Below are 24,549 nucleotides of genomic sequence, written 5' to 3'. Positions count from 1 at the left end.
GGGAGAGAGAGAATCCCAAGCAGATTTCGCACTGTCAGTACAGAGCCTGATGCGGAGCTTGAACTCACAAACTGTGAGATCATGACCTGAGCTGAAATCAAGAGTCTGACGCTTAATCGACTGAGCCACCCAGGTGCCCCAATAGTATTATTTTTTAAAGTTATTTTCTTTACCGGTTTTCCATTTTAAGAATATAGAAATATAGGGGCACCTGGGTGGCTCAGTCAGTTAAGCATCTGACTCTTGATCTCAGCCAAGGTCTTGAGCTCAGGGTCATGAGTTCAAGCCCCGCACTGGGCTCTATGCTGAACATGAAGCCTACTTAAAAAAAAAAAAAAAAATTACATATATATAATTGCCTTTTGTACATTATATCCTGTGACTTTCGTAAATTCACTTATTAGTTCTCATAGTTTCTTTGTAGATTTCTTAGAATTTTCTGCAGCAAAATCATGTCACATGCAAATAGAGGCAGTTTTGCTTCTTCCTTTACAATCTTGGTAAGGGTCTTTCTTTTTTCTTTCTTTATTGCACAGAGTAGGACCTCATTACAATATTAAATAGAAGTGGTAAGAGCAGATAACATTGATTTGGCCAGAAAGTTTTCAGTCTTTAGAATTAAATATGAGGTTTTTCGTGGATGCCCTTTAGTAGGTTAAGGAAATTTACTTTTATTCTTAGTTTGGTGAGAATTTTTATTGTGAATAGGTATTCAATTTTTTATTTTTCTGAATGTATTGAGTGACATATGATTTTTCCCCTTTCTGATGTTCATGTGGATAAATCCACCTTAGTCGTGATTTATTATCATTTTCACATATCATTGGATTTCTTTAACATTTTATTAATGACTTTCGCATCTATCCAATGAGGTATTTTAGGCTACGGTTTTCTTTTCTTGTAATATCCTGTCTGTTCTGAGTGTCAGGATTATTCTGACATTAAATCATTAATCATAAAAACATTGTGATTAAACTCATAAAATGCGTTTGGAAGTATTTCCTCCTATCTTTTCTGAAAGGGTTTATATAAGATTGGTAATTTTTTTTAAGTGTCTCTTTTTCTAAGAAGACTTGAACTTTTAAGTTAGGTTCAATCTGCTTCTTGTAAGCTCTTTTCCTAACATTTCTCATACATATAATTATTTGCTTAAATTCTACTTTTCTTGGGGCACCTGGGTGGCTAAGTCGGTTAAGCATCTGACTTTGGCTCACGTCATGATCTCGCGGTTCGTGAGTTCGAGTTCTGCATCAGGCTGTCTGCTGTCAGCAAAGACCCCGCTTTGGATCCTCTGTCCCCCTTTCTCTGTCCCTCCCCAGCTTGTGCTTAGACTGTAAATTCCAGGAAAGCATTTATCTATCTTGCTTACTCTATGTTCCTAGCATCTAGCCAAGTGCCTGGTTCACGGTATATATAAATGAATACTTACTGAATTGCATTACATTAAAGGGAAAGTAAGAGACTAGGAAAACTGAGAATTGTGGCAAAATACTGAAGACTATATAAAAAGTTTCCCTTTTAATTTTTTTATTTTAATTTTTTATTTGCGCATAATGGATGCACAATGTTACATTAGTTTCAGGTGTACAACAGAGCAATTCAACATCTCTGTATGTTTTGCTGTGCACACCACAAGTAGTTACCATCTGTCACCATACAAGTATTATAATAAAAGTGATTATATTTTATGATGTACCTTTTATTCCTATGATGTATTCATTCCATAACTGGAAGCCTATATTTCCTACTCCCCTTCACCCATTTTTCCCATATCCATACCTTCCTCCCCTCTGGCAGCCATCAATTTATTTTCTGTATTTATAGATCTGATTATGCCTTTTGTTTGTGTATTAATTTTTTTTTAGATTATACATATGAGTGAAATTACATGGTATTTGTCTTTCTCAGTCTGACTTACTTCACTTAGCACAATGCCCTCTAGGTCCATCTATGTTGTTACAAAAGGCAAGACCCCATCCTTTTTTTATGGTTATATAATATTCCATCTCATATATTCATATATATATATATATATATATATATATATATATGGTACACATATATGCACACACACACACACATATACCACATCTTCTTTATCCATGCATTTATTGATAGACACTTGAGTTGGCACATCTTGGCTATTATAAATAATGCTGCAATAAACATAGGGGTGCATATATAAAAGTCTTCCTTATTAAAAAAATTACATTGCAGCAAAAAGAACAATGAACCCTAGATGGATGGTATTGTATTAATAAATGAAAGAAAAGAAAAGAAAATTCACCTCCTATTTTCATTTATTCTTCTCAGTTAAAGAGGGTGCTCTTTGGACTGAAAAAGATAAAATGAACAGTAGTTCCAGGGAATAAAATCAAACATAACTGAGATTATAAGAGATCACCTAACTGCTTTAAATGAACTTAAGTTTCTGGATCTAATTTATATTCCAAGGTACCGAGGCCTAGTAGATAAGCTGACTGAACCACTGCCGGCAGTGTTTAGAAAGTGGAAATTGTGAGGGTACCTGGGTGGCTCAGTCAGTTGAGCATCTGACTCTTAATTTCGGCTCAGGTCATGATCTCATGGTTAATGGGAGCAAGCCCTGTGTCGGGCTCTGTGCTGACAGGATGGAGCCTGCTTGGGATTCTCTCTCCCTTTCTCTCTGCCCCTCCCTCCCTCATGCTTTCTCTCTCTCTCAAAATAAGTAAACAAGAAAGAAAGAAAGAAAGAAAGAAAGAAAGAAAGAAAGAAAGAAAGAGGAAATTGTGCCCATAATGGGGAGGGAAGGGGAGAGAAGTTCCAAATGTAGAGGCAGGGACCCAATATTCAGAAGGTCATTTCAGCAGACTGAAGGCTGGTGACCTTGACATCTATCTTGGGTGATATTCTTCAACTATTTATTAAAAAGAATCAATATCTATACCTATTCAGAAAAGGAAGTTGTGTTAACTGTAAGTCTATCAGAGTTTATTGAAGAAGAAGTTGGGGGGAGGATGTGGGGACGGAGGGGAGAAGAGAAGAGGGAAAAGGAAAGCAAGAGAGCCCATGCTTGGTGGGTAAGAAGACCTGGTTTCAACCCCAGCTCTGTCACCTCTTAGTAAAATGACATTGGGTAAGTTACTGAATCTCTATAAGCCACATTTCCCAATTGGTGAAATAGAAATAATAAGAGAACAACCTATTTCATAGGGTAGTCCTGAGGTTTAAATCAAATAATATGTCTAAAATGGTTATTTATTTCTCAAAATCAGTGATAACTGTGAAGTGACAGGAGCGATGGTACATGATGTTAATGGCAGTAACATTGAAGGAGGAGGGAATGACACAGCCAGTGCAAACTTCTTCCCTTTGTGACGGGATTACAAGACTGGTAAATCTGGAGAAAACTATACTTAACATGGCTATATTCATTATATTTGTTTAGTTGAATCTCAGCAGGACCTTGGCACCCTCTCCATGATATCCTTATGAATACGCAGAAGGAATAGAGGATGGGTAATAAATAAGTGGTTGAAAATCATACCAAAAATGTGCTAATTAATGGGTTCAGATCATGCTAAAGGGATATCTCCAGAAGTAGAATTCTGGGCTCTGTCCTTAGCCTTTCTTTTTCTTTCTTAATCCATTATTTGAATGAGAACATTGATGGCAAGCTAATCAGAGTTGGGAGGGATAGCTAAGAAGCTGCCTAAAAGAAACAGGATCTGAAAAGAAATAGTGTAATATGGTGGAGCAAATATGGACGTAGTATCATGGGTCTGCAACCACTAGCTGTGTGGCCTTGAGTAAGTTCAGTAACCACCTGAGCCTTTGTTTCCTCGTAATACCACTCGTCTCCTGGTAGTTGTGAGAATAAAATGTATGTGTGTGTGTGTGTGTGTGTGTGTATTAGTTATCTATTGCTATGTGATATATTTACCCCAAACCTTAGAGGCTTAAAACAATAAACATTTATTATTTCACACAGTTTCTAAGCATCAGGAATGCAGAATCAACTTGCTTGGATGGTTCTCCCTCGTAAGACTGAAGTCAAGATTTAGGTTGGGGCTGCAGCCATCTGAAGGCTTGCTCACTTATATCACTGTTGGCAGGAGGCCTCAACAGTTCACATGTTCCTCATGATTATGGCAGTGACTTCCCCAGAAAAAGTGATCTCAGAGCAAGTAGGATGCCACAGTGCCTTTTTTGAACTAGTCTCTGATGTCACACACTGTCACTTTCATTCTATTCTATTCATTAGAAATGAATCAGTAAGTTTAGCCCATACTCAAGGGGAAAAGAATTGGGATCCACCTTCAAAAGATTTTGTAGATGTATCTGAAAACCACCACAATATAAAAAGCACTCTATATAGTGCTTAACTCTTAGTAGGTACCCCATATATGGCACCTATTATTATACTGTTATTGGTATACACCTAATACATGTGCTCTTTAAAGCCATTGTGGGCAGGACAAGAAAATCTCATGATTCTTCAGATTCCTGGCAAATACAGAGAAAGAAGCACCATGTATCACTATATTCATTACATCTGTTTTGTCAGCTAACATGAACGGACTATGTTGCATGAAGAACTGATAAAAATACATTTTAGTAACACTTAATAGGTGTACCTAAAATGTCTTGTCATCCTGCAAATACCAGTGACATGAATAATTTGAATGACAGTTCACCCCAAAATTGATTTTGTTGGTTTTATTAAGAATTTTATACTTATACTTAAATATAGGTATGGCTCATCTGAGAATTCATTGAATTTTAATTGTGTACTATACCAACTTGTCTGTCTGAGGGTTCTGGTCTCCTTTCCACTTAAAAATGGGCCACAGCTGGGGCTCCTGGGTAGCTCAGTTGGTTAAGCGTCCAACTTCCGCTAGGCTCATGATCTCACAGTTCGTGAGTTTGAGCCCCACATTGGGCTCAGTGCTGACAGCTCAGAGCCTGGAGCCTACTTCAGATTCTGTGTCTCCCTCTTGCTCTCTGCCCCTCCCCCACTCACACTGTGTGTGTGTGTGTGTGTGTGTGTGTGTGTGTGTGTGTGTCAAAAATAAATAAACATAAAAAAAAACAAAAAATGGGCCACAGCTAAGACTGACAGAGAGGCCCCAGTCTACAGCAAAGATAAGACTTGTTAGTTCACACACCTTCCCTGAGGGCAAGAAGCAATTTGGGGGAGAAATAAACCAACAAACACAAAAAGTATTTTATCAACAAAGGGCTCAATTAAGCAGGAGCGTTAATGTTGACAGTAAAAATGTAGAAGCCAGAATTAATATGGCTAAATCACTGGGTAATCTAGATTTCCTCTGTTTACGTATACATTTGTATCTATATGGGTACAGAATGTCCGTCAGTAGCCTTAAGGATTGTCTGATGTTCACTGTAAACAAAAACATGAGAACTCTGTAACTTCAGGTAGACAGAGCAATTACTGGGTCATTTTGATAAGATACGATCATTAAAGTGAAGATATTTTCACACCTTAAGCCGATTAATTTTCTAGTCTTTTGATTTGCATTAAACATTAGACAGATCCTCAGGCTAGTGACTGACGTGGTTGAACTCTTTAATATCTTAACAACGTAGCGGTCAAACTACTAAGGTGTTCAAAATATAGTCACTAATTTGAAAGTAAGTAAAAATGGACCCTGAAGAGCTAGTGTTTACAGGGTTTACATGTGTCTTAGTAGGCAGGGCAGGAAGTCTCTTAAGCGTTTCCCAGGGAACCTCTTATAAATGCATAATCTTCAAATACTGATTAGGTCATCAGCTGCAGATAAAAAGCAGTGAGAGTAGTCTAAAGTGTTGCTAGCCTTAGCCACTCAATTAAGTTCCTAGAACCGATTTCAGACATGGAGGGTGGGGGCTTCCCACACAACACCAGCATGGTGTCCAAGAATTCATCTTAATTCACCTAAATTCTGACACTATCAACCTGGAAATAGCATCAGATTCCACAGAGTAAGGGTTCTGGCCTACAAGACTGCCCCTCACCTCCTTACTTCAGATGCCAGTCACAAGCCCAGGCTGTTAACCTGTACTTTTGACCAATTAACTATATATATCAGAGGTTCCCAGTACTTCCTCCTCAGGTTTGAGAGTAACTTGCTAGGGCAGCTCACAGAACTCAGAGAAACATTCTACTTACTGGATTACCAGTTTATTCCGAAAGGATTTAACTCAGAAGCAGATAAAAGGACGCATAAGGCAAGGCATGGGGAAAGGGCGCTGGGCTTGCCTGCCCTCTCCAGTTGAACCACTCTCCCCGAAGCTCCCCATATTCCCCAACCCAGAAGCTCTCAGAACCCCATCCTTTTGTGTTTTTATGAAGGCTTTATTACATAGGTGTGGTTGATCAAATCATTGGCTTCTGGAGGTGGAGCTCAATCTCCAGCCCATCTCTCCTCCCTGGCAGTAGGGGGATGGGACTGAAAGTTCCAACCCTCTAATCCCAAGGTTGGTTCTGGCAGCCACATCCTTAGGTGCTTTCAAAAGTCACTCATTCACATAACAAAAGACACCTTGATCACTCTGAACACTTAGGAAATTCCAAGTGTTTTGGGAGCTGTGAACCAGGAACTGTGCATGAAGACCAATTACATATGAGATATATATTGTGGTCATCCCAATGACCAAATATATATATTTTATAAATCACATTATCACAGTCACACACTGACAGTCGTGATAAGTGTTATCAGAAAAGAGAGTCACTAAAGACCCAAGAGGTGAAGAGAAAATCCAAATTAAAAACAGTATTTGATCCACAGAAGCACAGTGTTGGGTGTTTGCACAGTGCAAGCACTGGGTGTTGTATGGAAACCGATTTGACAATAAATTTCATACTAAAAAAATAAAAAATAAAAAATAAATAAATAAAAATGGTATTTGAAGGTCAGTTACCATGTAGCAGTCAAATAAATGATTTTATGAATCTTTTTGCTCCTTGAGGATATCTTTCTATTATGTTCCAGGACAATAAGCCATATTCATAATGTTGAGTCAGAATTAATAAGCAAAGGGTAACTATATTTACTATTATTTTTTAGTAAGACAAGGAAGTTTGCGATGCAGTTTAGAGATACTCCTATCCACTGTGCTTAAAATTGGGGGAAAAAAATTGACATTTGAGTAAGCTTTTTACTTATTATCTTATGTAGAATGCTACATAGAATGCACATAGAAGGGGTCACTAGCGGCCCCTGGAAATACTGTGTACTGATCAGCATCAGGAGGGTTGCACGTCCTATTCCATGAATAATAAAATAATTATAACAGGCATTATTTAAATGTGTCAGGAACTGTGTTAAATCTTTTCATGCATTATAGTATTGAATCTTCTCAACCACCATTTGAGAAAATATTACCATCTCTGGTTTAAAGACGAGGGAATTGAAGCATAGCAGATAAGTAATTTGCCCAACATTAAATAAGTGGTAGATCCCGGAAGCAATATGAGGTCTGAGTACCTCCATCCCGGTTTGCTCTCTCAGTCTAAGTGTTTATGGTGATGAGAGATACCCTTTCTGAGGAAGAATGATATGATACCTTCTAACTTATTTTCAAAGAATTAGTGAGGATCCTCTCTTTTATTTCTTACTTATTTACATGACCCTTTCTCATGCTGTGGTAAACTCAATAATGGCACCCAAAGATACCCAGGTCCTAATGCCTGGAGCCTGTGAATGTCATTTTATTTGGCAAGAAGAACTTTGCAGATAGGAATAAGTTAAGGATCTTGAGTTGGGGGAGATTATCCTGGATAATATAATCACTTGTAAGTGGCAGACAAGGTTTGATGACAGGAGAGGAAAAAAGTAGTGTGAAAGCCAAAACCAGTGGGAGGAAAGGGCCACAAGCCAAGGAATAAGGACAGCCTCTAGAAGACTGAAAAGCCAAGGAAACAGTCTCCCTTAGAGAAGAAGGAACCAGCCCTGCAGACACGCTGATGTTAGCCCTGTAAGACACATGGTGGACTAATGGCCTCCAGAACTGTTAAGAGAATAAATTTCAGTTGTTTCAAGCCACTAAGTTTGTGCTACTTTATTACAGCAACCATAGGAATCTAATATACACCCTATATTACTGGCTTCATGGCTAATTTGCTTCCTACTTCGTCCTTGTGTTTTTCCTGTACTTTGTAATTATTTTATTACTAGCTTGAATTCAGCTATAAAGTGTGTGAATAACAGATAATGTGAAAACACTATTTCAGATCAAGTTGAAGGAAGAGTGTACAGAATTTAGCTAAGCTGCTCCATGGTATTGCTGCCTCAGCATCCAATTTGTTTGGCCTGCAGGGACCTTAAACTGACACTAGTCCCCTTGTGCAATCCAATGCTCTGGATAACAGCTGGAAGAGCCACAAGCAGTTGAGTTCCTGATGTGACTTCCCTAACAACCCTTGTGATCAGCAGTCTCCCCTACCTCCCAGGGCCTTCCCCTGGTGCACCCCTTAAACAAGACCCCCATGGAACTCACTAAAGCCTCACTTGTTTGGTTTGAATTGACCAATCTGGCCTTAGCCTGGGGACCCCAAAGCACTCCTCCCACAGACCCTAATAAAGGCATGTTGCCCCAGGTCCTATCGCTCTCTGTCTGCACCTTGCCTTGACCTCCCCCTGTGATCCCTCAGAGTGTGCTTTGTGCTTCTTCCAGGACCTGTCAGAAACACATGTATCTATTTCAGTTTCTCTTGTGGGCTACTGTTGAACCAAGACTCACCTTCTGGCACCCCGTGCTCCACTTAATGTTAATTTAACAAAGTCATAGCAAAGAGATATTTTGAGAGAATATCCCGTGGCTATCCCATATCCTAGCCTTTCCTCTGGCCACAACAGAAAAGGGAAAGTGTTGCTAGGTATATGGTGAAAGGAAATACTTCAGGATGAGGGATCAACCCACTTATAGAAAAATGTTGAGCAACAAGAGTCAAACTAATTAATCATGAGTCACATTTCTGACTAGAAATGGAATAAGTTTCCCCCACTCCCACCACTCCTTATTTGAAAATGTTCAAACCTACAAGAAAGTTATAAAGACACCTCTATGCCCTTTACCTGGATTCACCAAATGCTGACATTTTGTTACATTCGTGCATGGCAGGTAGGTAGGTAGGTAGATAGATCATAGACAGATAGATAGATAGATAGATAGATAGATAGATAGATAGATAGATAGATCATTTGAAACTAAGTTACAGGAATCCTGACACCTTACCCCTACATACTCCTAACAATAAGGGCATTCTCCTATTCTCCTGCATAATCCCTATGTCATTATCACATTTAACAAAATGAACAATAATTCCATAACATCATCTAACATCTAATGCAAGTTACAATTTCCCTGATTGTTCTCAAATATATTTAGCTGTTTGTTTTCTGACCCCGGATAGAATCAAGGTTTACACATTGTACTTGGTAACGTCTCTTTGGTTTCTTGTAATCTGGAATAAATCCTCTACTGTTTTGTTTTTCATGACATGTTTTTCTTGTTTTGCCTGACCTTCCCTGCACTCGCTTGTAAATACCACAGGGGCAGGGATTTCGGTCCCTTTTGTTCATTGCTGTATCCTCAGCATTGAGAATGGTGCCTGACACATATTAAGACTTAGTAAATATTTGTTGAATAAGTAAGTAAATGAGCGAATGACTAAGTAATATAAAAGAGTATCATGAAAGGTGATTTAGAGGATGCCAAGAGGACCGAGAAGCTAGTCTGTTGTTCATATGTAACTCTTACCTCTGTGTTCCAGTTAGATGTGTTCCAGGCTGGAGCAACAAGCTCATTCTACAACTAAAATGGGAAAATATAAAATAATAAATGTAAGTAAAAACTGAGTTAAAAAATGCCCAATTGAAAAAATTGGTCGAGAAAAAGAGTCATGATAATATGTACCTTAACAATAAAATAGCAAGAGACTTGAACTGAGTCTTGAGCACAGGATGATGTGATTCTAAAGAAGCTAAATTAGCCTTGGATTAATACAAAAAGAACAGAGGCCTTCAAGAGAAGGTGTTTGTTTTGCCCTATGCATTCCTTCTTTCATTCAAGAAGTATTTTTTTAAGTTTTACTTACTTATTTAAGTAATCTCTACAGCTAATGTAGGGCTTGAACTCAATGACCCCGAGATCAAGAGTCGCATGCTCCTCCAACTGAGCCAGCCAGGTGCCTTTCAACAAGTGTTTATTGAGTGCCTGCTGTATGCCAGGCACTAGTTTATAGGTTCCCGAAGGTCATCTGTTTTAACCATGCACTAATAGTGGAAAGACAGTTTCGTTTTCAAGGGAAGGGAGGTAATTACCACAGAAATAAAACTATTGTGTTATTTGGAGACATTTTAATTGTATTGATTGACTTAAAAATTGCTTGTTTTCAGCCCATCACTCTAGAGAAATACATCTCTGAGGGGAAATGGCCTACCATTGGCATGAATGACCATGACAAAGTACAGTAATCCCTGCCTCTTTTTCCTGAAGGAACTTTCCCATGATTGTTTAGATCAGCCTGAGTAGGCTTCTGTGACACTTAACCACTGAGGGGAACAAAAGAGACTGTGCTGGATGAGTTTTTTTAAAGCCCATAAGGGGTGAGTCTCGTTTGAGCGGCCAACATAAGACAGGATTTCATCTGTGAACTTTGTTTTCTTGTCCAACTCCAGTTTCCACAGGTTTCCGTCTTCCTTTGCTCTCCAGTCAAAAGGAAAAATACTCACATGATTATTAGAAATACTGGAGCAGTAAATTGTTTGAGGGACTTGAAACACCCTTTTTCCTCTCCCTTCAAAGCCTTAAATGATACTTGCTGTATTGAAGCTTACAGATCATTAAAAACAGGCCTGCCAGGATGATGTAATACATGTTTTAGTTTCAAAAAAAAAAAACCTCTACCACACTAATCTTTGAGTCATGAAGAATTTTTCTTTTCTAATTTTAGTATTTTGGGGGCATTCCAGCACCTTTTCATCGCCTACCATATACAAAACGCCCTTATATTCCGTGAGCCAAAAATGAAGCTGGTGTCACCTCTAACAACTATGAATTCCTAGCCCATTTCAAATATGTTCTTATTTGCTCACTTATTTCATTGTGGAGCTGCTCCCAAGGACTAGTGTCCTGGAAAAGCAGAAATAACACAGAAGAAGCGCAGTAGTTCTATGGGCATCGAGAGTACCATTACAAACCTGAATTTTTTTGCATCTTTGTGGCTTGAGTTGAGAGTAACTGTAGATTGGCAGAGACGGGGCTGTCTCCCAATTTGATCCTTGGTGAAGCTAAAATCTACAGGGGCGCCCTGGTAGCTCAGTCGGTTAAGCATCTGACCCTTGATTTTGGCTCAGGTCATGATCTCACAATTGTGAGATCAAGCTCCATGTCTCTCTCAAAAAAATAAAGTAAAATAAGGCTAAAAACTACTTAACAACTAAGGATACCCTACTTCCTGTCACTTACCGGCAGGGAAACATAAAAGGGCCAGACTAACAAAAAAAGGAAATCACATTTGTTAAGTGCCTACAGTGAGGTAGGCATTGTGAAAGGCACTTTTTACTTATTTATTTTTATTTGTTTTTTTTAATTATCTTTTTCATGAGAATTTTATTCTATTTATTTATTTATTTATTTATTTATTTTACTTTACTTTACAGACATACTTTAGAGTATGAGTGAGGGGAGAGGGACAGAGGGAGGGAGAGAGAGAATCCCAAGCTGAGCATGGAGCCTGACTCAGGTCTTGATCCCAGGACCCTACTTGGGATTCTCTCTCTCCCTCTGTCTCTGCCCCTCCCCCACTTTCATGCACACACGTGCATGTTCTCTCTCTCTCTCTCTCTCTCTCTCAAAATAGATACACATTAAAAAAATAAAAAAGAAGGGTGAAAGTACAAGAAGATATTTTGAGAGAGACCACATTCACATAATTTCTATTACAGTTTATTGTCATAATTATTTTATTTTATTATTAGTTAATTATTGTTGATCCCATACTATGCCTAATTTATAAATTAAACTTTACCATAGATATGTATGTATAGGAAAAAACATATATAGGGTTCAATACTATCCCTGGTTTCTGGCATCCACCGGGAGTCCTGGAATGTATCCTATGCAGATAAGGGGGTTACTACTGTATTGTCCCTATATAATAGACAGGAAAACTGAGGCTCATGACTAATTTGTTCAAGGACATACAATAGGTAGTGGAGAAGAAATTCTAAAACTGATTCTGTGTGGCTTCAAAGTTATACCCTTTCTACTACTTCTTCTTCTCTGACCAATCCTTCCCATTGTCTCTTGTTCCTCATCCTAAATGTTGTAATTGCCCAGTGTTCTATACTGGGCTCATTACTTTACTCACTACACATAGTTACTGAGCAGTCTTATCTCTTGACTTTCCCACTGCCTTAGGCAAATGACTTCTAAGTCTGTATTTTCAGCCCTGAATACCCCCCGGAGCACCAGTCGCATACAGCCAGGGTCCTATCAGGCTCACACATCTCTACTTGTATGTCTGACAGTTACTTCATTTCAACATGTCAGAAACAGAACTTCTCACCCTCATCCTTGGATCTGCGTCTCCTCTTGGGTTCCCCGCTCTATCATTCTAGACTCTATAGACTCATTCTAGATTCCTCCTTTCCTCTCTCCCTTCACATGTAGTCAGCTAAAAAGCCCCACTGAGGGGTTCCTGGGTGGCTCAGTTGGTTAAGTGTCTGACTTTGGCTCAGGTCATGATCTAACAGTTCCTGAATTCAAGCCCCGTGTCAGGCTCTGTGCTGACAGCTCGGAGCCTGGAGCCTGCTTTGGAGTCTGTGTGTCTCTCTCTCTCGCTCTCTGCCCCTCCCCCGTTCATTCTCTGTCTCTCTCTCTTTCTCTCCCTCTCTCAAAAATAAATAAACGTTAAAAAATTAAAAGTAAAATAAAAAATGAAAAGTCCCACTGATCCTACCTTCAGAATAGTTCTTGAATCTCTGACCTTTCCTTTTGATTCCATTATCATCACCCCAGTTCTTACTTGAACCTTTACAGTCTCTCTTACCCATTTTACTCCCTTCAGAGTCCAGTGACCTATATACAAAGAAAATCTGACTGTGCCGATAGTCTTCTTTTACTTAAAACCATTTAAAGGTATCCCCATCATCTACAAAATGAAGCACATAAGGCTTTCTGCGACCTGATCTCTGCCTCCCTCTTCAGCCTCATTTCCAGCAATCCCTTGCCTTGAAATCTCTTCAGTTTTACTGAACTCAATTACAGTAGTTCCCCTCATCTCACATGTTGTTTCCCATCAGGATGCCTTTGTTTGGGCCCTGCCAGTAGCACTACCACCCCATCTTTTCACCCAGAAAAAAACCCGACTTCAGTATTCATTACTGGTAGCACCTTCTCTAGAACACCTTCCCTCAGCAGTCCTCTACCTGCCCCTACCAAGTGGGCTAACCCTTGTCCTTTATGTTCGAACTATCTGCCAGTACATTATCAACATGTTTTGAAATCAGTTGTTTGTCTTCTCCATTAGACTTGAAGTTCTTTGGGCACAGAGACCATGCCTTATTGAATTTTGTAATCCTGGTGAATAGCCCAATGCCTGACACAGGGAGGACTCTTACTAACTATTTAACTTTTTTTTCTCCCTCAGGAATAGAGTTTAGTGATTCTTCACTTACATGTAACACACAGTGTTCATCCCAACTAGTGTCTTCCTTAATGCCTCTCACCCCTTCACCCCTTCCCCTCACCCCACCAGCAACCCTCCAGGGTTGCAACACCCCACCAGCAACCCTCAGTTTGTTTTCTGTATTTAGGAGGCTCTTATGGTTTGTCTTCCTCTCTGTTTTTATATTATTTTTGCTTCCCTTCCCTTATTTTCATCTGTTTTGTGTCTTAAATTCCACATATGAGTGAAATCATATGATATTTGTCTTTCTCTGACTGACTTATTGTGCTTAGTGTAAACACTCGAGTTCCATCCACATTGTTGCAAATGGCAAGGTTTCATTCTTTTTTGTCGCCAAGTAATATTCCATTGAATATATATATCACATCTTTTGTATCCATTCATCCATAGATGGACATTTGGGCTTTTTCCATACTTTGGCTATTGTTGATAGTGCTGCTATAAACATTGGGGTGCATGTGCCCCCTTGAAACAGCACACCTGTATTCTCTGGATAAACACCTAGTAGTGCAATTGGTGGGTTGTAGGGTAGTTCTATTTTTAATTTTGTTAGGAACCTCCATACTGTTTTCCAGAGTGGCTGCACCAGTTTGCATTCCCACCAGCAGTGCAAAAGGGTTCCTCTCCTCTGCATCCTCACCAACACCTGTTGTTGCCTGAGTTGTTAATGTGTGCCATTCTGACAGGTGTGAGGTGGTATCTCACTGTGGTTTTGATTTGTATTTCCCTGATGATGAGTGATGTTGAACATCTTTTCATGTGTCTGCCAGCCATCTGGATGTCTTCTTTGGAAGAGTGTCTATTCATGTCTTTTGCCCATTTCTTCACTGGATTCTTTGTTTCTTGGGTATTGAGTCTGATATGTTCTTTATAGATTTTGGATACTAACCCTTTATCTGATATGTCATTTGCAAATATCTTCTATTCCATCGGTTGCCTTTTAGTTTTGCTGATTGTTTCCTTCGCTGTGCAGAAGCTTTTTGTCTTCATGATGTTCCAGTAGTTCATTTTTGCTTTTGTTTCCCTTGCCTCTGGAGACATGTCAGGTAAGAAGTTGCTGTGGCTGAGGTCAGAGAGGTTATTGCCTATTTTCCCCTCTAGGATTTTGTTGACTTCCTGTCTTACATTTAGGTCTTTCATCCATTTTGAGTTTATTTTTGTGTATGGTGTAAGAAAGTGGTCCAGATTCATTCTTCTGCATGTCGCTGTCCGGTTTTCCTGATACCATTTGCTGAAGAGACTCTCTTTCTTCCATTGGATATTCTTTCCGGCTTTGTCAAAGATTAGTTGGCCATACTAACGGGTCTATTTCTGGGTTCTCTATTCTGTTCCATTGATCTGTGTGTCTGTTCTTGTGCCAGTACCATACTGTCTTGATGATTACAGCTTTAAAATACAGCTTGAAGTCTGGGATTGTGATGCCTCCAGCTTTGATTTTCTTTTTCAGGATTGCTTTGGCAATTCGGGGTCTTTTGTGGTTCCATACAAATTTTGGGAGTGTTTGTTATAGTTCTGTGAAGAATGCTAGTGTTATTTTGATAGGGATTGCACTATTTAACTTTAATTGAACAATAACATGTGATGTCTCAAAAATGCCTTCTATATTGGAGGCTCAAACCAGATCCTTCTCTAGGTAGATTAAATCTGACAACTATTAAAATACAAGGACATCAACCACACAAAAAAGCAAACAACCTGATTAAAAAATGGGCAAAGTAACAGACACATGGAACGATGCTCAGCATCACTCATCATCAGGGAAACACAAATCAAAGCCACACTGAGATACCACCTCACACCAGTCAGAGTGACCAAAATGTACAAATCAGGAAACTATAGATGCTGGCAAGGATGTGGAGAAACAGGAATCCTCTTGTACTACTGGCGGGGATGCAAACTAGTACAGCCGCTCTGGAAAACAGTATGGAGGTTCCTCAAAGAGTTAAAAATAGAACAACCCTATGACCCACCAATAGCACTGCTAGGAATTTACCCAAGGAATACAGGAGTGCTGATGCATAGGGGCACGTGTACCCCAATGTTTATAGCAGCACTTTCAACAATAGCCAAATTATGGAAAGAGCCTAAATGTCCATTAACTGATGAATGGATAAAGAAGATGTGGTTTATATATACAATGGAATACTATTTGGCAATGAGAAAGAATGAAACCATGCCATTTGCAGCAACGTGGATGGAACTGGAAGGTATTATGCTGAGTGAAATAAGTCAGTCAGAGAAGGACAGATATCATATGTTTTCACTCATATGTGGATCTTGAGAAACTTAATAGAAGACCATGGGGGAGGGGAAGGGGTTACAGAGAGAGAGGGAGGCAAACCATAAGAGACTCTTAAATACAGAGAACAAACTGAGGGTGGATGGGAGAGGTGGGGGAGAGGGGAAAATGGGTGACGGGCATTGAGGAGGGCACTTGTTGGGATGAGCACTGGGTATTGTACATAAACCAATTTGACAATAAATTATGTTTTAAAAAATGATCAAAGAACTTGAACAGACATTTCTCCTAAGAAAATATATAAATCATAGTCAGCCATGAATGAAATGAAAGGATGCAATGAAAGATGCTCAACATCACTAATCATTAGGGAAGTGCAAACCCAAACTACAATGAGATACCACCTCACACACATACTAGGATGGCTCGTATTAAAAACAACAACAACAGAAAGTAACAAGCATTGGCAAAGATGTGGATAAACAGGAATCCTGTGCACTGTTGGTGGGATTGTAAAGTGGGCATGGATACTATGGGAAGGCATATGGTGGTTCCTCAGAAAATTAAAAGTAGAATTACCATGTAATAAGTCAGTGATTCCATATCTAGGTATATACTCAAAAGAACTAAAAGCAGGGTCTCAAAGAGATAGCTGCACACCCATGTTCGTGGCAGCATTATTCAACAATAGCTAAAATGTGCAAGCAACCCAAGTGTCTATCAGCGGATCAGTGGATAAGGAAACCGTGGTACACAGATACAATGGAGTTTTATTCAGCCTTAAAAATGAAGGAAATTCTGACATATGCTACAACATGGACGAACCCTGTGGATATCACTGCTGAGTGAAAGAAGCCAGTAGCGAAAAGGCAGATATTATATGATTCCACTTATATGAGTTACTCAGAGTATCCATAATCATAAAGACAGAAAGTAGAATGGTGGTTGCCAGGGCCAGGGTGGGAATGGGAGTTAGTGTTTAATGGGTGTAGAGTTTCAGTTTTGCAAGATAAATCCATCTGGAGATGGGTGGTGGTGATGGTTGCATGATAATATGAATGTACTTAATACTACTGAACTATATACTTAAAAATAGTTAAGATGGCTGGGGTGCCGGGGTGGCTCAGTCAGTTAAGCATCCAACTTCGGCTCAGGTCACGATCTCACGGTTCATGAGTTCGAGCCCTGCATTGGGCTGACAGCTCAAAGCCTGGAGCCTGCTCTGGATTCTGTGTCTCCCACTCTCTTTGTGCCTCCCCCACTCGGATTCTGTCTCTCTCTCTCTCTCTCAAAAATAAACATTAAAAAAGTTGTTTTTAAGTGGTTAAGATGGTAATTTTTTTGTTATGTGTATTTTACCACAATAAAAAAATTGAAAAAAGCAAAATCAAAAGATAACGCAGGACAGGGGAAGAAGTCTAAGAGTTAGTAAGCTTCTTGAATTGGCACCACGGTCCCCCCAGTACAGACAGTATCCAACCATGTTTTCATGAGCCTACCCTAGGACCCAATAATTCCCAAATAGCCAGTCTGGGGTATGGCCAGAGAACCTGTAACTTTAATAAGCACCTCAGGGTGCCTGGGTGGCTCAGTCAGCTAAACCTCTGACTCTTGATTTCAGTTCAGGTCATGATCCCACAGTCATGAGATCGAGCCCCACATCAGGCTCCATGCTGAGCCTGGAGCCTGCTTAAGATTCTCTCCCTCGCTCTCTCCCTTGCTCTCAAATAAATAAATATATATATGTGTGTGTGTGTGTGTGTATATATATATATACACACACACACATATATATAAATTAATAAGCACCTCAAGTGATTCTGATGAACAGATAAATTTGAGAAACTGCATAGATTACATTATTATAAAGGAATGATTGACAAGCCCTTTATCTGGATATTTTTTAAAACAATACAGATCTAGGGGCACCTGGGTAGCTCAGCTGGTTAAGCATCCGACTCTGGATTTCGGCTCAGGTCGTGATCTCAACAGTTCATGAGATGGAGTCCCACATGGGGCTCTGTGCTCACAGCATGGAGCTGGCTTGGGATTCTTTCTCTCCCTTTTTCTGCCCCTCTCCCACCCACAAGCACGTGAATGCACTTGTGCTCTCTCTCAAAAAATAAACTTTAAAAAAAAAAAGATCTTTTTTAAAAATTGTGTTCAAATATACATAATAAATTGATCTTTTTAATCACTGATAAATGTATAATTTAGTGACATTAAGTACATTTATAGTATGGTGCAACCATCACCACTGTCTGTTTGCAGAACTTTTTCATCATCCCATACTGAAACTGTACCTATTAAACAACTCCCCATTTCTCCCTACCCTACCCCTAGCCCCTGGTAACTTCTATTCTACTTTCTGTTTCAATGAATTTGCCTATTCTAGGTACCTCATAAAATTGGACTGATAATTGATTTTTAATGGAAGTTTAATTGCCTTCTTGCCTAGAGGCATGAGTCTGGGTGAAGGGAAGCAAACATTAATTGGGTGCCTTGACATGACAAGCCAAGGTCATATTCAGATTTACTAGATTTATCTCAAGCAATTTATAAACTTTGGTTTCATGGAATCATAGAGATTCCTTTTATCCTAATTACTTTTCACATGACCTATGTGTTTATTATAAAGTCTATTCATTCAGAATGGTTACTGATTAGTCAATATTCAATCTGATTTTCTCATAAAATTAATAAGCATCTTTTTGAAAATCCCATCTCAATTATATCATTCTAAGCTTTTTCTGCAATATCAAGACCCAGCAGAAAAGAAATAAGGAGACTACTATTAAAATCGTTCCCAAATGAGCACTGGGTGTTGTATGGAAACCAATTTGACAATAAATTTCATATATTGGAAAAAAAAAAACAAACAAAATAAAATAAATAAAATCGTTCCTAAGTTAAAGAAAAATTAAGAGTTTCTGGTGTCTTTTATCTCCTTAAAGCCATCATAAATTTGAAATTTGAAATCATCTTATCCACAAGATTTAATACTTGACTGAGGCCCTTTTGGCTTCTTCTAGATGTCCCAGTGAAGAAGGAACTTCAGTGCCCAGCATAACACTCTGGGGAAAAAGTCTCTTTATCTTGTCTAGAGTAGGCCTTCAGATATCTATGCCCAGGAAAGACCCACCACTTGGAATACAGACAAAAGAGATGATTTTTTGTTTATTTTAACTGTATATCTCAAACTTTTAAGGCCAACTATCTGTAACATATTCACCACCATCACTGACTGATAGCATGTCTGACCCATCAGTTATATAGTATGATAGCACCTAATGATGTGTTTTGTGCAAAATTATGAAACAAATAGTACTACCTGTTGCTTACTTAAACCTTGCATTGCAAAATTGTTTTTTCTATCTGTTCCCCTGAGGTTGGACTACTGTACTGTGTGTATTAGTCTGATAGGTCTTCCTACTCATTCCTGTTCTCCGTTATAAGAAAAAAAAAGTATTCTAGCTTTTAGTTCTCAAACCTCCAGGGGCTCTTCTGATAACCTACATCTATCACTGTTCTCAGCTGACTGCTGGATTCTCTACCACTCCTTGTCACAAACCTACTTTGTAACTTTCAGCACATTATCCTCACCAGCTTTCCACACTCCTGTTCATTAAGCATAAAACCAGGACAATAAGACCACCTCCGGAAAAAAGGATTAGTGAGTCAGTGGGTCTGTTTCCTTACTTCTATCTGGATGGGAAAATACCTTCTTATTCTTCCTTCTGAATCCTCCCTTTTGGTCCCTGGCCCAAATGAAGAATTGCTCTCCTTGGCAGCATCTAGAGCTGCCAAGACGAACTTTACCACACTGCCTTTGAAGTGCTGGGGCAAAGCTTTTACCAGGGTGCTTAGAGGACCTGGCACCCTGGAGAATCCCCACCCACACCCTCTTTGGGAGGTTCTTTTCCTAAAGTTGTATTCAGACTTACATCAATGTGCAGAGGAGACATCCTTCCTACAAAAAGCTTGTTTTTCCTCCCACAGCTGTGGGGAAAGTGGTGAAGGGGAAGTGGGAACTGGGTATAATATTGGCAAATGTTTTGAGCACTTCAGATAAAAATGTTTGATAAGTACAGTCTTGTTTTCATTGCTTTATACTGCTCGTTGGAGAATGTGTTTTCTTTGGTCACCTGCCAATGAAAAAGATTAGCCCTTTCCTGAATCTAGGATTTTTTCTTTAACTAGTTCTGTTGGTAGAACAAGATAGACAAATGCTAACATTAACAAATCAAGATTGGACCATGGTGATGCTCATGTCTCCTCACTGCCCATTCCAATTCATTGACAGCTGCTGTAAACTGTAGGCTCAGTGGTTTCGGTGGGGCTCGCTTTCTTGCCTCACCTAGTCCAAGTTGGAGTATTTTCAGTTTAATTCCCTTGCCATGATGTCTAAGACTTTAAATGATTTGCCCCACCCCCTATTTGTTCCTGTTTTATGGCATCCAGTAGGAAATGGTTTTTCTTTCTTTTTTTTTTAAGGAATGTTATCTTTTTTTATTTTTAATGTTTATTTATTTTTGAGAGAGACATAGCATGAGCAGGGGAGGGGCAGAAAGAGAGGGAGACACAGAATCTGAAGCAGGCTCCAGTCTCCCAACTGTCAGCACAGAGCCCGATGGCCCAGTGTGGGGCTTGAACTCATGAACCGTGAGATCATGACCTGAGCCGAAGTCAGACACTTAACTGACTGAGCCACTCAGGCGCCCCTAAGTTTATTTATTTTGAGAGAGAACACAAGAGCAGGGGAGGGGCAGAGAGAGAGGAGAGGGAGAGAATCCCAAGCAGGCTCCATGCTGACAGCGTAAACCCATGACCTTGAGATCATGACAGGAGCCGAAATCAAGAGTCTGATGCTTAACCAATTGAGCCACCCAGGCGCCCCAGGAAATGGTTTTTCATTTAACTGCCTCTTCTGTAACACAAAGTCAATTTTTAGATTTCCATACCTAGTTTCTGTTTTAGTCCAGAATAGTTATAGTTGCATTTTCTTTGAGACAAACTGTGAAGTCTTCTTTGTTTTTTGTTTGTTTGTTTGTTTGTTTTTGCCCTCTCTCAAATAAATTGGTTCTCAATTTTGTTCCCGGTTTACAGCAAAAGAAGGACTAGCATAACATTTCTGTATCAGAAGCTAGTTGAGCTAAACATATATACTTTGATCTTTGCTTTAATGTGTTTGTGTTGATCTAGGGTGTATTTTTTGGCTCTGAACATTCTGAATTAAAGTTAAAGCCTTTAACCCTTAATGAGCTCCTCTCCGTGTCTTCAAACAAAAAAAGGAAACTAACTTCTACTGCAGTGTGAAGGACTGAGGTCACACATGAGGAAAATTTATTAGAGATGATGTTATTTAATGTCATACTGGGTTCCTAAGCAATATTGCAGAATAGTCTTCTTTGGAGTTCTTTGTTTCATTTTTAGAAGAATGGAGTCTGGTTATGAGGAATAGATTACATACAGATCTACTTGAAGGCATGAGATAGACAAGTTATCTCTTGAAGTCTCTTACTGTTTAGAACAAATAAGTTTATTTTGTTCTGTGGGAATTCTAACACTGGCTTAATTGGGAAAATTAAATGAGCCCGAAGCCAGTTTACAGAGAAGAGCCCTGTAGGTAAATTTTTTATTTGGTTTGCCAGATGCTAATTCCCACTCGCTTAGTGTGAGTTTCAAGTATAGATAGTTCTAAGATGTGGTCACTTTCCATGATTGCTAAATAAAATATGAATTTCTCATGTTACTTGAAAACCTATTTGTGGGAGGTCTGGATTTGGGTCTTTGTATCTTCTGAGGAGTGCATCATGGTTTAATACATCTCATTTGAGCCCTGCAAAGATGGTGGTATTCATCTTAGAAAAGAAAAACCTTGTGTACTCCCCAATATGGTGTCCTATGCTGCCTAAGCCATTTACTTGTGAAAACAGTAACCTTTAGGACAGTAGCCTGAGGTCACTTCATTTCTCCTGCTTAGTCAGTTCTTTTCTGCGCCTTCTTTTGCTTTTCCGCTGTCAGATGGAGACAGTGGCAGGCAGAGGCAGAACAACCTTTATAAACATTTCTCCAGCAGGGTACGAAGATCCTAGATTAAAGCAGGAACCAGAAGACATAGGGTCTAGAAATCCTCAGAGTGACCTTGTGTGACAGCTAAGATATCTATATGAAGAAACTTCAGTCCCTGTGACCTAAATTAAGCTACTGAACCGCTCATGTCCTCAGCTCTCTGCTTGTAAAAGGGGAATAGCAATACCAATCACTATCTTCCTCTGGAGTTTAGGAGAAATTTAATGAGATAATGAACTTAATTCTACTCTTACAAGGGAATGTATTGTTGACTTTTAGGAGAGTGAACTTTTTGGGGGTCCCTAAGGGACCTGGCAATCTATTACCTCTTCCCACACTCAAATAGAACTATTGTAAAAAGCCAATCCACTGCCAAAAAGGAAGCCCTTTATTCTGTGGATAGATCAGGTCCAGTGTGAAAAAAAGGATTTTGATCTCTTCTTTGGAAGAACTATCACTTAGATAGACACAAAAATGTCCTTTTTTCTCTTTTTCTTTTTTTAAAATCAGAACAGAGGTGTAATTGTGTTTGATGGTTCACTTTGGGAGAATGTTAGGTTCAATCCCAGAACACATGAAATCAGATGATGTACTTTTATTTATTTTTAATGTTTATTTATTTTCGAGAGAGACAGAGTGTGAGTGGGGAGGGGCAGAGAGAGAGGGAGACAGAATCTGAAGCAGGCTCTAGGCTCGGAACTGTCAGCACAGAGCTGGACGTAGGGCTCAAACTCTTGAGTGGTGAGATCATGACCTGAGCCAAAGTTGGACACTTAACCAACTGAGCCACCCAGGCGCCCCTAGATGATGTACTTTTATTTTATTTATTTTATTTTTATTTACTTATTTTTTTATTAGATGATGTACTTTTAAAAGTCTCTAGAACATGCATTCTCAATGGAAGCAATATTGCCCCCAAGGGGTTCTTTGAGAGGAAATCTCATGAGGGGTGGACAGTTGGAAAAAAATATCTATGAGGGCTGGTGGGGCAGGGGAGAGGGGGGAAATGGAGGGGGGGGGGGAAGGTTGAGAAACACTGCTGCCATTAATTACCCTTCCAGACATGTTTGTTCCTAAACATAGGTGAGCTGCAGATTGTCAGGTTGAATACAGATTGCTATTGATTCCTTCAGTCCAACAGCAACTGAGTTCATAGAGAACTTGAAAGAGCTGAAATTTATACCCTAAGGGGTAATGATCTCAGACAAACAACTCAAACATAAAATCTACCTGTTAGAACCAATACTTTGTACTTAAAGAAATGTGGTTAAATCTTCAGGGTAAGAGATTCCTTTTTTCTCCTGCTTCTTTAGAAAGGCACATCAAGGGTAGGAATGATCTTCAAAGTACTTCACTGAAAAAGCCAGACTGGGAGAAAGGAGAGGGTGTGGACCCCACAGGCAGGAAGGGAAGAATTATCTAAATAGTAATGTAAAGTGCAAAGCAAGCGGTGAAGATAAGAAATACAATGGGAATTGGCATTTACATATTTAAGAAATTTTAAGTTTGATTTTGCTGCTGATATTAATAAGCATTTATATATCCAAAATATTTTTCCCTCCAGCCCCTCACATGTCATATAGTCCTTTCATACCTTTTGAGTGGGTGGGACAACCCAAAATTGACTTGCTGTGTACTGTGAAATTTTCCATTAAGCTCAGCAGCCCTGAAATGATAGAATGGCCATAGTTTAAGAAAAATATTTTCCCGCAGCCTCTGACTCTTCTTTGCTTAATCATCCCATTCTCTGATAGACATAACCATGACTTAGGGGAAAGAGAAACAGTGAGTATTCCTCCCTGCTTACCCATTTCCCAGTGACGCTCTGGACAATGAGCTTTACTCTTTGTCCAAGCCAAGCATTGCTAAGCATTAGTTGCTGTGGCATTTAACCGCCTTACAGAAATCTACCCCAACCCCCTGTTTGTTGATTTCTTAAGATCATAGAAGAAAATTAAATGAGTTGGAGAGAGGCCTTCAAGTCCCCTGACACCCATGGGGCCCACTCGTCTCCACCCCCCCACCCCAATTCTAAAATGGAACATATTGCTCCTTTCATAGTTCCGCAGAGCCCCGCCCTTCAGCTTCTCTTTGTTACCCCCTGGGTGGGTGTAACCAAACCTCAGTCACACCGTGGCCCCAGCAGCTGGGCTTCTCTCTCCCCCATCACATTGCAGACATTCTTTTCACATCATTTTGTCCCCTCTGCTGCATTCCCTCCAGTTGGCATCATTCCCTCTGTGCAAACTTCTGTTTCAAGGGACAGGAGTTTGCCAAGGAGATGCTGGCAGAGAGGGTCCAGTTCTCTCCTTTCTATCTGAAGAGCCCAGTGTCATCCATTAGCATATGAGAAGAATGGTTGTAAATAAACATCAAATGAGGTTAACGAGCTGCAGCTCATCAATATTAATGAAGTCCAACTCACAGCCTTGGAGGGAGGTACTGATGGCTCTAATCACAAGAACGGGTTTCCTAAGGCCCCTAGTTACAGGGCAAGAAGGGTTAGATTCAGCCTGTTGGAATGTTTGTCATTTTCCAACCCCAGGAATGCTACAGA

The 24,549-nt window shown here is 39.6% G+C and overlaps 1 protein-coding gene and 1 long non-coding RNA gene across 4 annotated transcripts in view; one reads left to right on the top strand and one right to left on the bottom strand.

Moving 5' to 3' along the window:
- The window catches only part of CSTPP1 (centriolar satellite-associated tubulin polyglutamylase complex regulator 1), a 202,245-nt gene that overhangs the window by 122,642 nt on the left and 55,054 nt on the right, over positions 1-24,549 (top strand). The gene's annotated exons all lie outside the window — the stretch shown is intronic.
- The window catches only part of LOC147576511 (uncharacterized), a 63,418-nt gene that overhangs the window by 34,452 nt on the left and 4,417 nt on the right, over positions 1-24,549 (bottom strand). Inside the window, exon 2 of the long non-coding RNA XR_015240843.1 lies at positions 23,587-23,658. This is a non-coding gene — a long non-coding RNA (uncharacterized LOC147576511). The remainder of the gene's footprint in view (positions 1-23,586; positions 23,659-24,549) is intronic.

The sequence above is a fragment of the Puma concolor genome, chromosome D1, assembly GCF_028749965.1.
Source record: "Puma concolor isolate L17-30 chromosome D1, mPumCon1.1.hap2, whole genome shotgun sequence".
In the NCBI taxonomy this organism is placed as follows: Eukaryota; Metazoa; Chordata; class Mammalia; order Carnivora; family Felidae; genus Puma; species Puma concolor.
The sequence above is the reverse complement of the archived record's forward strand: the minus strand, read 5'-3'. Positions and strand labels throughout refer to the sequence as shown.